The following is a 15,533-nucleotide window of genomic DNA, read 5'->3' as shown; positions in this document are numbered from 1 at the left end:
TAACCTTTTCCTCCTACACTGCCCTCCATTTTACTATCATCCATGTACCTATCTATGAGTTTCTTAAGTGCACCTAATGTACTTGTCTTTACCACTATCCCTGGCAGGACCTTCCACACATTCACCATTTTTCACTTTTTTGCTGTTCGAACTGATAAGTGGCATGGTAGCTGGTGGCACATGTTACCATGTCAATTATCTGTGAGGAGTTTGTACATTCTCCCTGTGACCATATGGGTTTCCTCTTGTCCATTCTAACCGTCTGCATCCCCGTCTGGTATGGGGAAACTTAGTTCCATCATAGGCACCAGCCTCCAAAGTATTCCGGACACTGTCAGGGAGTAATGCCTCTAAAAGGTGGTGTATATCGTTATTAAGGTCCCCTATCACCCAGGTTGTGCCTAGTTCACATTGCTACCATCAGGGAGGAGGTACAGGAGCCTGGAGGCACAGACACAACAATTCAGGAGCAGCTTTGTCCCCTCTGCCATCCAATTTCTCCCACATTCCCAAAAAGATAGGTATGGGTTAGGGTGAGTAAGTTGTAGACACGCTATACTGGAGCCTGAAGCATGACAACACTAATAGACTGCTCTAGTACATCTTGGTCTGTGTTGGTTATTGATACAAGCAACACATTTCACTGTATATTTTTGCTATGGGGGAACGAATGGTGAGGGTTAACAACTGCTAAACAGTAAGTTGTGGGGAACACTTGGAGTCTGCCCCGACACGTTCATGATGCAAACGACACATTTGACATTGTGGGCCAAACTGCCTGTTCCTATACAGTACATGTATTGCTCAATGTTCAACATTCAGACTAACATAAGGAATTTGCAGGTGATGAGGAGCTTTGGAAATTACTTCCAGCTACACAAAATTCATCAGATATTCCACTTCAAATTACTCAGCTATTGCGTCTCAAAATATTACAGAAATCTACCTAATTTGCATTTGAATGAAGCAATGCTATTAGCTTCCACCATCTCCCTGGGGAGCCTATTACATAGATTGGGTTTTGAAAGCTTGTTGATTGCGGGAAGGTGAAAGGATTGGCGGATGGATAGGGAACACGTGTGCCAGGATGTTACTCAGGATGAGAAATCTTCACAAAGCACGAGAGTGGAAAAGCAGAGGTTACTAGCTGATTGTGGGAAGGTCAAGTCAAGGTTATTGTCATTTAACTATATACATGTATTCAGCCAAACAAGAGGATATTTCTCTGGACCCGCTTGTAAAGCGTGGTAGAGCACATAACACACATATATCACTCAATGACTTAGGAAAGTAAGAATTAAATCTACAAATGAATTGCACATAGATAAACTAAGTTGGGTTGAGTTGTTCTCCGATCTTGGCAACATTTGCAAACGTTTCATCACCATACAAGGAGACATCATCAGTGTGTTACTCTCTTGTGCTGTGTCCTCCGAATGCTTGGCTTTTATAAACTTATCAATCAGTTGACTGGTCATCATTATGGAAACTCAACTGTGACATGGGGGGGGTTCTTGTCGCTGATAGATTGCGTGGCGAATTCTGTGTGCTGTCTGGAATTTTGCTCGCATTGGCTTATAAATGGGATCGAGGTCTATATGTCTGTTTATGGAATTGCTTGCGGAAAACCACACTTCTAGGAACTCTCTTGTTGGCTTGCGACATTCCTTTCACTGATGCCCAGTCGAATCTGTGCTCCTCTCAATCTTCATGGGTAGCGACTAGGAAGAGTTGGTCATGCTGCTTAACAGTCACCCGAGCTAAACGTTTTCCCAGTTACTTCCATAAACAAAGTAAAGTGCAAAAATTAACTAATGTAGGGTACAGTACAAATTGTCTGGTGCCACTTCGAACGCGATGTAGCAGGGAGTTCAGAAGCCTAATGGCCTGAGGGAAGAAGTTGTTTCCCATCCTGACTGTTCATGTTTTTATGCATCGAAGTTTCCCGCCTGTTGGTAGAAAGCCAAAGAGGATGCTGGATGGATGGGTGGGATCCTTGGTCATACTAAGGACCCGGTGTATGCAGCATTCCTAATAAATGCTCGCTGGTGGATGGTAGGGAGACCCCTATGATTGACAGAAGGATAGGACACATGTGACTGGATGGTACTCAGGATGAGAGATCTTCACAGAGCACAAGGCTGGACAAGCAGGGATTGCTTGTTGATCCAGTCAAGGAGCTGGCAAAGACGAGATGTTTTAACAGCAAGAGAAATCTCTGCCTCTGCTGAATGTGCCTATGATATTTTGAGATCAGGGATTTAAAAATATTGGTAAAAGATGTAGAAGAAAATGAGGAGACGTATTCTGACTCACCCAGGATGTGGAATTAGTGGAAAGATATTACATAAATAATCTTCAACGGAAACTGGGCTGGAATTTGCTGGGTTACTGACATATGCTGGGATATGGGACCAAGCAAGAATGCTGTTTCAAAGTTCAAAGTAAATTTACAATATTGTGCAAAATTCTTCCGCACATGTACAGTTAGGTTGCCTAAGACTTTTGCACAGTGCTGTGTTGGACAACGTGGAGTGGAGAGTGAGTTGTAAAGCTGGCAGGAGCAAAGGATGTTGGGAATGGCATGGGAGGAGTGTGGGACAGGTGGCAGAGAGGAAGTTCCAGGGACGAAGGTGGTGCGGGTGCAAACACACCCAGCCATGCAAGATCATTTGATTCCAAACAATTAGCTTATTGATCATTACTGGGTGTCTCTCTATGGCTTCCTGCTCCCTCCCCTCTCCCTTCCCCTTTTCCCAACCAGGATTCCCCTCTCCCTGTCCCCTTCCCACTCTCAGTCCACAATAGAGACCCATGTCAGAATCAGGTTTATCATCACTTACATATGTTATGATTTTTTTTGTGGCAGCAGTACAGTGCAATACATAAAATTACCACAGTACTGTGCAAAAGTCTCAGGCACCCTGGCTATATACATGGACCTAAGACTTTAGCACGGTACTGTATATGTCACTGTATATTATACTGAGATTCATTTCCTTGCAAGCATTCACAGTGGATACAGAGAAACACAATAGGATCAATAAAAAAACTACACACAATAAAGGTGGACAACAACCAATGTGCAAAATGAAACAATCTGTTAACGTTCCCTCTAATTTATTTTCAGCTGCACAGTCCAGCCATTGCTCTGAGCAGGGGATCTTTACATGGCCTGAAAACTGAGTAGCACTTTAAATGTTTAAATCTTAAGAAAATTCCAGCTGTGCAGCAACAAAGGCTATGTGCGTGGGAGTATTTCAGTTACTGCACGGTCATGCACCCGCACTGCTTAGAGTGCCAACTGTGCAAATACAAATAATATTAATATTAATAATAATTAATAAATAATATTGAGAAAATGAGTTGTAGAGTCATTGAAAGTGAGTCTATTAGTTGTGGAATAAGTTAAGTGTTGGTTCAGAAGCCTGATGGTTGAAGGGGAATAACTGATCCTGAACCTTTTGGTGTGGAACCTAAGGCTCCTGTACTGCCTTCCCAATGGCAGCAGTGAGACGACAGCATGGCCTGGATGGTGGGGGACTTGATGATGAATGCTGCTTTCTTATGGTAGTGCTCCTTGTAGATGAGCTCAGTAGTGGGGAGGGCTTTTTCTGTGATGGACTGGGCTGTATCTACCAGTAACGCACTGCTGTATTCAAAGATTCAATACAAACACAGCGGGCTAATGGTTTTCAGTGAAGGAAATCCCTACAGATAGTAAGTGAAATCCATTGAGCTGTCTTCAATCCCAATGCAAGTTCATCCATCTAAACCATTAACTCTTGTTTCTCATTCCAATGTGACCTGCTGAGTGTCTCCAGCATTTTCTGTGCTTTTAGATTCTCTGCATTCACCCAGATTGGAAAGCATCATAGAGTCATAGAGCACTACAGCACAGAAACAAACCCTTCAGGCCATCTGGACTGTGCAGAACCATTAATCTGCCTAGTCCCATTGATCTGCACCCACACCATAGCCTCCTCAATGTACTGATCCAAATTTCTCTTAAATGTTGAAACTGAACCCACATCCACCTCTTCTGCTGGCAGCTCGTTCCACAGTCATCACCCTCTGAGTGAAGCAGTTCCTCCGCATGTTCCTCTTAAGCTTTTCACCTTCCACCCTTAACTCGTGTCCTCTAGTTGCAGTCTTACCCAACCTCAGAGGAGAAAGTCTGCTTGCATTTACCCTATCTATCCCCTCATGATTTTGTATCCCTCTATCAAATCTCCCCTCATTCTCCTTCACTCCAGAGAATAAAGTCCTGATGTGTTCAACCTTTATAATTTTTGGTGTGGGGGTGCAATTAGGTTTATCAAAATGAGGAGAGCTTTCCTTCAGCTTCATGTCAGGGGGCCAAAAGACAAACTTTCCAGTGTCATGCAACTGCGGTGAGAAAATGGGCTAAACATTGATTATTTGGTAATGGCAATTCGTAGTTGGGAGATCAATAAACAACTGTAATGCCACATACCTTTCCAAGTATAGATGGGCACTTTGCCACAGTTATATAGAGAATGTAACTGAATCCAGTGGATGTTCACAATTGCTGTGTCAACATGGATGTAATTGGGCTAGCGTTTTAGCAAGAGGTAAAATAACATTTTAGGAAGATTCTTCCCCTCCACCATCAGATTTCTGAATGGACTATGAACCCATATACACTACCTCAATCATTTTCTCCATTTTTCTTTTTTGCTCTCTTTTTGTAGTACTTACTTACTGAATTTTAATATATATATTTCTTATTGTGATTTATAGTTTTTTTTATTATTATGTGTTGCAAAGTACTGCTGCTGCAAAACAACATATTTCACGACATATGCCGGTGATATTAAACCTGATTCTGGTTAATGCTCTGTCTTCTACAGCTGCTGAGTTCAGGGAGAACTAATCTAGAGAGGTACCACAACATTGGCTGCCTGAATTCCGATCTCACTCGGATGCAGTTGATTAGACTGCTGGAGGAACTCAGTGAGTAAGCAAGTGTCTACGGAGAGGAATAAAGGAGCCGATGGTATGGTTCAGGTGGAGGCCCTTCATTGGTCCAGAAGGATATGTGTGTGTGTGTACGTGTGAGTTGCTCAAGATTTCTCAGCATCTGCAGAGAGAGAAACAGAGTGAATATTTCAGCTGAGTGACCGTGTGCCAGTACAGGCCAGCTTAAAAGCTATGCTTGTTAAATTCAGTGTTGAATCTTGAGCAGGATGAAAGGAGGGTTCTCTTTTAAGCCTATCAAGTATTGAAAGGCCTAGATAGAGTGGACATGGAGAGGGTGTTCCCTATAGGGGTGGAGTCTAGGAGCAGAGGGCACAGACTCAGAAACAAGGATGTCCCTTTAGGACAGAGGTGAGGAGGAATTTCTTTAGACAGTGTGGTGAATCTGTGGAATTCACTGCCACAGACGGCGGTGAAGGCCAAGTCATTGGCTATATTCAAAGTGGAGGTTGATGAATTCTTGACTAGTAAGGGCATCAAAGGTTACGTGGAGAAGGCAGGAGAATAGGGGTGAAAGGGTTGACTGTAAAGAGTTTGTATGTTCTCCCTGTGACCGCGTGGGTTTCCTCCTGGTGCTCCGGTTTCCTCCCACAGTCTAAAGGTATACCAGTTGGCAGGCTAATTAGTCATTGTAAACTCTCCTGTGATTAAACTAGAATTAAATCGGGGGCATTGAAGGGCAGAATGGCTCTAGTTCTGCTCCTGTGCCTTATAGTCTTACTTGCAGAATCTTTTGAGTTGAAAGGTTTATTATTCCAGATTTTATGGTAACACAGTGTAGCTGTGTGTCAGCAGCAAGTGCACAGTGGGGGCGATGGGGAGGAAGTAATTAAAGTTGAACGAAATTACATGGACAAAGTTCAGACTGTTAGTGATTGGTATGGACCCTTAACACTGAAGCGTGTCACTTCCTGTCAGGTGCTTTCATCTTCATATTAAGTCCCATCCAGTTTATTGTGCTGTGCATGTCACCTCGAGAAGAGCAGAACATAGAAGCAAGGATGTACTGCCGGACCTTTAGAGCATGGCACTTGGGATATTGTGGGCAATTTTGGGTCTCGTTTCCAAGGAGAGAGAGTCCGGGGATATTCACAAGAATGATCCTGGGAATGGAAGGCTTAACTTATGAGGAGCATTTGATGTCTCTGGGTCTATACTTGAAGGATGAGGCGGTGAATCTCAGTGAAAGTTACTGGATACTGAAAGCAGTGCTGAGAGTGAGACCATCTCTCACTAATCGCCTTCTGTGATCTCTCTTGCCCCTTCCTTTCCAGGCCTGAAGAAGGGTCTCGGTTTAAACACCAACTGTTTATTCCTCTTCGTAGATGCTGCCTGATCTGCTGAGTTCCTCCAGCATATCATGGGTGTTGCTTTGGATACTGAAATGCCTGGATAGGGTGTATGTGGAGAGGATGTTTACATTGGTAGGAGCGTCTAAGATCTGAGGTCTTTGCCTCAGGACAGAGGGATGTCCCTTTAGAAATGACATGAGGAGGAATTTTTTCACCCAGAGGATGGTGAATCTGTAGAATTTGTTGCCAGGGAGGGATATGGACACTGTCATTAGGTACATTTAAGGCAGAGGTTGATAGGTTCTTGATCAGTAAGAGGGTTAAGGGTCATGGGGAGAAGGCGGAAGAATGGGGTTGAGAGAAAAATTCTGCCATGATTGAATGGTAGAGCAGACTTGATGGGCTGAATGGCCTGATGCTGCTTCTTTATGTTATGGTCTTGTGGCTTCCAAATCCTGAAGTGCATGTGCTAGAAACAGACTGATATATTTAATTGATAGATATAAAGCAGGGACAAATGGAATAGGGACTATTGTTCCTATGGCCGTCAAGCTTAGTTCCTGAAGGCCAGAGGGGTGGTAGTGGGGACAAGCTCCCACTACCTACTAAATGCTTCCAGTGGCTAGCTACTAACGCCAGTGGAACAGTTTCTAATGACAGGAGGAGGGTTCAAAGGTGGGTTATTGGTGCCTTAAAACCAGTTGCTTCGTGCAATGGGACTTGTCAGCCGTGGTTGGCAGCTCATCTAGGAGAAGGAAAACTCTGATCTCAAACCTATCATTCTGCCCTGGTTGACATATCATGTGGACAGCTGGGATGCAACGTCTATGGTCAGCCCCAACCAACGGAAGGCCTCACTGGCTAGCTTACTCCTTATGTCGTTCGTGATCTATAATTTAAAAAAAAAATTTTTTTGTAGAGAAACAGCACGGTAACAGACCCTGCTAGTCCAATGAGCCTGCGCTGTCCAATTACACCCATGTGACCAATTAACCTACTAACTAGATATGGGAGGAAACTGGAGGATCCAGAGGAAACCAAGGCAGGAAAGGCAGCAGCAGGAATTGAACCTGGATAACTGGCGCTGTAAAGTATTACTACTGTACCTCCCCTTACCTCACAAGTTCCAACATATCAAGTGCAAACTGTTCTTCTTTGATGGTAAGTTGAAAGCCTCCACCATCTCTCAGGTTGATAAAAGTTCTCAGCTCTGTTCTGAACTTCCCACCACTTTCCTTGGTTCAATGCACCCTACAATACTGACCTCTCTGCTAAAACATCAAGCAGTCTGCTGGAGAAACTCAGTGGGTGGAGTACCATCTTGGAAAATTGGTCAACTGGTTTACAATTCACACAGGTACGGAGATACAGTGAAAAGATTGCTTGCCGTCCATAGAGATCAGAGTCAAACAATGCCAGACTGCAGAATAAAGTGTTAACAGTTACAGAGAAAGTGCAGCACATTAGAGAGTAAGGTGCAAAGTCAGAGCAAGGTAGATTGTGAGGTCAAGAGTCCAATTTATGGAACAATACAGTGGGATAGAAGCTCACCTTGAGCCTGATGATAATTTGCTTTCAGGCTCTTTTATCTTCTGCCCGATGGAATGGGGGAGAAGTGAGAATGTCATGGGTGGGTGGTATCCACTTCTCAGAAGCAGTGAGAAGTGTAGTCAGAGTCCGTGGAGGGGAAGCTGGATTCCAAGACATGCTGAGTTGTGTTCACGACTCTCTATGGTTTCTTACAACCATGGACAAAGCAATGGCCATACCAAACCCCCAGTATAGCTGGATAGGATGATGGCGCCTTCTATGATGCATCAATAAAAATTGCTAAGGGTCAAAGAGGATACGTTGATTATCTTCCTGAGGAAGTAGAGGCAATGGTGAGCTTTCTTCACTGTTTATCCAAGGGAAGGAAATGTTGACAATGTTGGCCTGAAACATTGACAATTCCTTTTCTCTCATTGATCATTTTCAAACTGTTGAATTCCTCCCACAGTTGTATTTCTTTGTATTCCAGTGCCTTCAGTATCTTGTGTCTCGACAGACCACGGACCCTTCCTAGTCTATGTGTATTTCTGGGCTTCTCCAAATGTCACACAATTCAAGTAAGTGCCTATCTGCACCAAAGAAAACATTCCCAGCTTGTATAAACCTGCCTGATGAGTAACCCACCCCAGTGACACAGCATCCCAAAAATCAGTTAAAAAATCAGGTTAAAGAACCATGAAGACTTATTGATGGTGAAAGTATATGAATGAAAAAAAATCTTGAAAACATACACTCAGTTGCCACTTCACTAGATACACTTGTACGTCTGCTCGTTAATGCAAATATCTAATCAACCAATCATGTGGCAGCAATTCAGTATATAAAAGCATGCAGAGATGGTCAAGGGGTTCAGTTGTTGTTCAGACCAAATATCAGAATGGGGAAGGAATGTGATCTAAGTGACTTTGACTATTGAATTATTGTTGGTGCCAGATGGGGTGGTTTGAGTAACTGCTGATCTCCTGGGATCTTCATGCACAACAGTCTCTAGAGTTTACGGAGAATGGTGTGAAAAACGAAAATCTGGTACGTGGCAGTTTTGTGGTTGAAAACATCTTGTTAGTGAGAAGGGTCAAAGGAGAATGGCCAGACTAGTTCAAGCTGACGGGAAGGTGTCAGTAACTCAAATAACCACGTGTTACAACTGTGGTGTGCAGGAGAGCATCTCTGAACACACAACACACTGAACATTGGAGTGGATGGACTACAGCAGCAGAAAACCAAGAAATATGCTCAGTGGCCACTTCATTGGGTACAGGAGGTTTCTAATAAAGTGGCCACTAAGTGTAGAAGAAGGCTGTTCAGCCCATTGAGCCTTTGCTTGCTCATACTCCAATCGAATTCCTTCAGTAATTATGTTCTTGTAACCTTCTAACACTGTATTCTCATTAACTTCCTCCTACCTGTGCACAAGCTTTAACTTAGATTAGCCAATTAACCTCCCATCCAGCACATCACTGGGAAGTGTGGGGAAACTGGAGCACCCAGAGGAATCCCACATGGACACCGGAAGGCATGCAAACACCGTGTGGACAGCAGCACAATTTAGGAGTGACGCTGGGTTTGCTGGCACCGTGAGGTGGCATGGTGAGGTCCCATGATCCCACGGAGCAGTCTCAGGACAAACACGAGTACCTGACAGCTGGTTGTGAATTGCAGTCATTGTTGGAACATTTGCATCATAACATCCAATTGAAGAACACAAACACACGTGCACATATACACACTCAGGCACATATATACACACATACGCACACGTGCACATACACACACACACACACACACTCTCACACACACACACACACACACACACACACACACACACACACACACACACAGACACTCATGCACACATATACACACATACACATGCACACAAAAACACACTCACACACATACACACACATATGGACAAATATACACATATACCCACACACACAGTCACAGACACACACACAGATACACACACATTCCCACACAGACACACTCACACACATACACACATATACACACACATACCCACACACACTCATACACACACTCACATACACTCATGCATGTACATACACACACGCACGTACACTCATACACACACACACACACTCATGCATGGGCACACACACACAAGCACACACTCACACACATACACACACATGAACTAGTGATAATCAGCTATTAGTTGAGTGGTAAATATTGGCCAGGAGAATGGAGGAATGGCCAAAACAGGGTTAGGTCTGCAGTTCCACCATAAGGGACAGATATAAATTCAGAACAATGCTAGTGTAGTTCTTCTAAGATGATGCACAACTCCTCGGGAATTGCTCAGAGAAACTGATGGGTCAACATGGAAGGTGTGGAGGTGCTGACCAAATTCACATTTCTAGATGCAGGTCCTGAGGTGTTGGTGACTCTGTCAGCAGTTGGTAGAAAGTTATACATCAGTTGACATCACTCATGGTAAACCAGTCAAAATGGTTTTTTTGATAACAAGTGCAGAACAGAGTTACCAATCGTGTCTGCACATGACTGGGCCGGGTGGGGTGATGAACAGGAGCAGGAACCAGCCTCTTCTCTGTGGACTCGTTCTTCATTTCTCACTGCCTCAGTAAAGCGGCCAGCATTATCAAAGACCCCCCCAGCTCGGACATTCTCTCTTCTACCCTCTCCCATCGGGCCTGTAAGCAGGTTCCCCCAGGTTCAAGGGCAGCTTCTATCCCACTGTTACCAAATGATTGAATGGAATTCTTATATGATGAGATAGATGTTTGGCCTCACAGTCTACCTCATTATGATCTTGCTCTTTATCATTTACCTGTGCTGCACCTTTCTGCTAGCTCTTACACACTGTTCTGCATTGTTCTTGTCTCAGTATCAGAATCAGGTTTAATATCACCGACATATGTCATGGAATTTTGTTGTTATGAGGCACTGGGTGCATTGCAGTACAAAATAATTAAACTGTAAATTACAGTAAAGACTTTTAAAAAATATATTAAATAAGTAATACAAAAAGAGAGAAGGAAAGATAGTGAGTTCACAGGTTCAATGTTCATTCAGAAATCTGATTGCAAAGCAGACAAAGCTGTTCCTGAATCGTAGAGTGTTGAATTGAGTTTTACCTTATTCTACCTCAATGCACTGTGTAATGATTTGATCTGTGTGATTAGTACACAAGACAAGCTTTTCACTGTATTCTGGTACATGTGACAATAATACAGCAATCCCAGCTCCTTAGGAGCTCCCACCACAGAGCCTCACAGCTAAACCCATTTGTCTGCAGCATGCAGGTGGAGTGCTGCAGTGCCAAAGCTATGTCTTTTATTACAGATATCTCATGGAGGCCCCCTCTATTATTTCAAGTAAAAGTAAAATAAAAGATATAAAAGTATCCTCTATCACCATTGCAAATAGGAACACAAGAAATGAGGACTACAGATAGGGTAAATGCAACGACTGACATTGGGTGGGACTACAACCAGAGGTCATGGGTTAAAGGTGAATGCTGACAAGTTTAAGGGAAACATGAGGGGAAACTTATTCACCCAAAGGATCGTGTGAAACAAGCTGCCTGGACAAGTGGTGCATGCGAGCTCAATTTCAAGATTTAAGCAAAGTATATGGATGGTAGGGGTATGGAAGGCCCAGTGAAGGTTGAGGGAGTAGGCAGTTAAAATGTTTTTGGCATGGACTAGATGGGCTGAAGGGCCTCCTTCTGTGAAGTACTTTCTACGACTCTATGGCTCTAAGTCTCCATGGGGCAGTAAAAAATATTTACGCTGCTGAGGAAAAAGCATAGCCATTCAAATCTGGTCTCTTTTGGAGTTAAAACCCACCTTATAATACACTTAAGCACATAATACATGCATGTATTAGCATGTTTAATAATTAGTGAATTTTAGAATGGATCAATGGGATATTAGATCAGCCATGATTGAATGGCAGAGCAAACGATGGGCTGAATGGCCTAATTCTGCTCCTATGTCTTTGGTGTGAGTAGAGGTTCAAGAACACGGTGTTACAGTGGTTAGTACAATTCTTTACATTAGAGGTGACCTGGGTTCAATTCCTGCCACTGCCTGTAAGGAGTTTGTACGTTCTCTGTGTGACCATGTGGGTTTCCTCCAGGTACTCCAGTTTCCTCCCACAGTCCAAAGACGTAGTGGTTAGCACATTAGTTGATCATTATAAGTTGTCCCATGACTAGTTTAGGAATTTGCTGGGCCGCACAGCTCAGTTCCTCACTGTATCTCAATAAATAAATAAACAAACAGCTACTATCCTTCCACCATTCGGCTCTTGCGCCAACCAGATCACCCTAATCACTACAGTTCAGCAACCACTTTGCACTAAAATGGACGTCCTTTTATTCTAGTTGTGTTCTTTCTATGATTTATAACTTGTTTTGTGAATGGTGCCTGTAATGCTGCAAGTAAGTTGTTAATTTTGTCAGTTAAAACATACATATGACAATAAACTTGAGTTTGATTAGACCTTTAACTATTCAGTCCTCTGTGTATATCCCTAGCTACAACAACATCACTAAAAAACAGCTTATCATCACTGAGTCTTGCTGTGCCCAAAATGGCTGGCCCATTTTTAACAGGATGGCACTTCAAAACTACTTCATGGCCTACTAACTACCTTGGAAAGTCCTCAAGTCATTTCAACCGTAACTGCCGGTACAGTACATAGTAAAAATGAGACAACGTTTTTCAGGACCATGGTGTTACATGACACAGTACAAAAACTAGACTGAACTACGTAAAAAAAAACAACACAGAGAAAGCTACACTAGACTACAGACCTACACAGGACTGCATAAAGTGCACAAAAACAGTGCAGGGATTACAATAAATAATAAACAGGACAATAGGGCAAGGTGTCAGTCCAGGCTTCGGGTATTGAGGAGTCTGATAGCTTGGGGGAAGAAACTGTTACATCGTCTGGTCGTGAGAGCCCGAATGCTTCGGAGCCTTTTCCCAGACGGCAGGAGGGAGATGAGGTTGTATGAGGGATGCATGGGGTCCTTCATAATGCTATAAGTCATAAATAGTAATAAAATAAATATGTCTTTGTTAATGTACCATGTACTTTCAATACATTGTACAGCACACTAATCTAGAAGGGAGAGGAGGAACTCTTTGAGGGATTAGCAGTGGATCGGGTGGCCAGTTCCAAGTTCCTTGGTGTCAACATCTCTGAAGATCAATCCTGGGCCCAACATATTGATGCAATTACGAAGTCACATCAACGGTTGTACTTCATTAGGAGTTTGAGGAGATTTGCTATGTCACCAAAGACTCTAGCAAATTTCTACAGATGTACGACGGAGAGCATTATAACTGGTTGCATCACCGTCTGGTACGGAGGGGCCACGGCACAGGGTCGGGAAAAGCTTCGGAGGGTCGCAATCTCAGCCGGCTCCCTCATGGGCACAAGCCAGCACAGCATCGATGACATCTCAAAAAGGCGGCATCCATCACTGAGGACCCCCATCACCCAGGACATATCCTCTTCTCATTGCTACTATCAGGAAGGAGGTACAGTAAATAAAATTTACATATTTTTATGTATTGCACTGTACTCCTGCCACAAAACAAATTTCATGACACAGGTCAGTGATAATAAACCTGATTCTAATTCTGAATCCATTGTTAAATGAACCCAATTGTATTCCCTGCTGACTAAACTGCAGACCACAAGAATTATTAAGAATTTAACAAGAGTTTTAAAGCATATTGTGGGGTGGACTCTACACCATGGATTCATTTTCTCTGTCTGCATGTTGGTGACTGCTGAGGTGTCATAAAATCACTGGCATCGCACTCCCAATTTGTGCTGACTTTGGCTTGATTTCCCAGTTGCTGGCACACACGTTCAAGGCACTTCTACTTGGTGTTATCCTATATAACGTTAAGCTGCATATAATAATGCACAGCTCCCTCCCTTTTGACAACAGCAACACAGCATCTTTGATGTCTACCTGAGAGGGCAGACACATCCTCATCTTTTTAATTGGAGAACCAAGGATGTATGACTTTTACAGACCACAGAGGAGTGAATTCCTTCAATGAAATCTTGAAAGACCATAAAACCATAAGACATAGGAGCAGAATTAGGTCATTTGGCCCATTGAATCTGCTCCACCATTCCATCCATGGCTGATTTATTGGCCCTCTTAATCCCATTCTCCTGCTTTCTCCCCGCAACCTTGACTCCCTTACTAATCAAGAACATATTAACCTCTGCTTTAAAAATACCTAATGACTTGGTCTCCACAGCCATTTGTGCCAATGAATTCCACAGATTCACTACCCTCTGGCTAAAGATATTGTTCCTCATTTCTGTTTTAAAGGGGGCATCCTTCTAATCTGAGGCTGTGCTCTCTGGTCCTAGACTCACTCACGATACGAACATCCTCTCCACATCCACTCTATTTGGGCCTTTTAATATTCAATAGGTTTCAATGAGATCCCCCTTCATTCTTCTAAACTCCATTGAGTACAGGACCATCAAATGCTCCTCATGTTAACCCTTTCATTCCATGCATTATTCTCAGAAAGGTGTGTGTGCAGGAATTTAGATCAAAGCCATTTTGTTGATTATTGGAAAACACATCCCTCCTTGCTTCTCCTGAACCCTTGCCGATGTACCTGAAGCCATTGTATGATAAGTTTATTTTTGCAAATGCAGACAAATTTTCAAAAATTATCAATAGGAGAGTCCTATTGCAAAGTTCAGTCAGTAGGCACTTCATTAAGTACACCCAAACACCTGCTCGTTAATGCAAATATCTAATCAGCCAATCATATGGTAGCAACTCAATGCATAAAAGCATGCTGACATGGTCAAGAGGTTCAGTTGTTGTTCAGACCAATCATCAGAATGAGGAAAAATGTGACCTGAGTGACTTTGTGGAATGATTGTGGTGCCAGATGGGGTGGTTTGAGTACCTCAGAGGTTGCTGATCTCTTAAGATATTCACGCACAACAGTTTCTAGATTTACACAGAAAGGTGCGAAGACAAAATAAAACACCCAGAGAGGTGCAGTTCTGTGGGCGAAAATGTTTTGTTAATGCGAGGGTCAGAGGAGAATGGCCAGACTGGTTCAAGCTGACAGAAAGGTGACAATAACGCAAATAACCACACATTACATCAGTGGTGTGCAGTAGAGCGTCTGTGAACACACAACTGGATGATCCTTGAAGTGGACGGGCTACAGCAGCAGAAGATCACAAGTATACACTCAATGGCCACTGTTTTAGCTGCCTCTTGTGCCTAATGAAGTAGCCCCTAAGTGGATGTAGGTGAGCTCCACCTAGGCTGTTACGTATTGAATAATGAGCTATCAAATTATCACAGAAAATTCACAAAGCCCATCATGCTGTTTAAAAGATGAAGTAATGGAGGGGGCTGTTATGGGTGTGTGTGAGCTGAGAATTAGGGGATTAATGCTGTTCTTATGTAGGTTTTGTGATCATTGAGCTCGGCTCTGTAATGCATTGAACGTTCGAAATTAAGTGATGGGGGAGGAAGGGTATTTTTATAATCCTTACAGTTGAAATGGGGACCTTACTGAATGGAAGTACAGCCATGCACAACAATGGAACAAAAATAAAAGCTGAAGGCTGGGACCTGATTCAGATCATTACAAAAGGTATGACAAACAGCAGCTATAACGGGAAAGT

The 15,533-nt window shown here is 43.1% G+C and overlaps 1 protein-coding gene across 1 annotated transcript in view; it reads right to left on the bottom strand.

Annotated features, from left to right (window-relative positions):
- LOC132399954 (transcriptional repressor scratch 2-like) overlaps positions 1 to 15,533 on the bottom strand; it is a 47,579-nt gene that overhangs the window by 24,982 nt on the left and 7,064 nt on the right. The gene's annotated exons all lie outside the window — the stretch shown is intronic.

The sequence above is a fragment of the Hypanus sabinus genome, chromosome 9 (assembly GCF_030144855.1).
Source record: "Hypanus sabinus isolate sHypSab1 chromosome 9, sHypSab1.hap1, whole genome shotgun sequence".
In the NCBI taxonomy this organism is placed as follows: domain Eukaryota; kingdom Metazoa; phylum Chordata; class Chondrichthyes; order Myliobatiformes; family Dasyatidae; genus Hypanus; species Hypanus sabinus.
The sequence above is the reverse complement of the archived record's forward strand: the minus strand, read 5'-3'. Positions and strand labels throughout refer to the sequence as shown.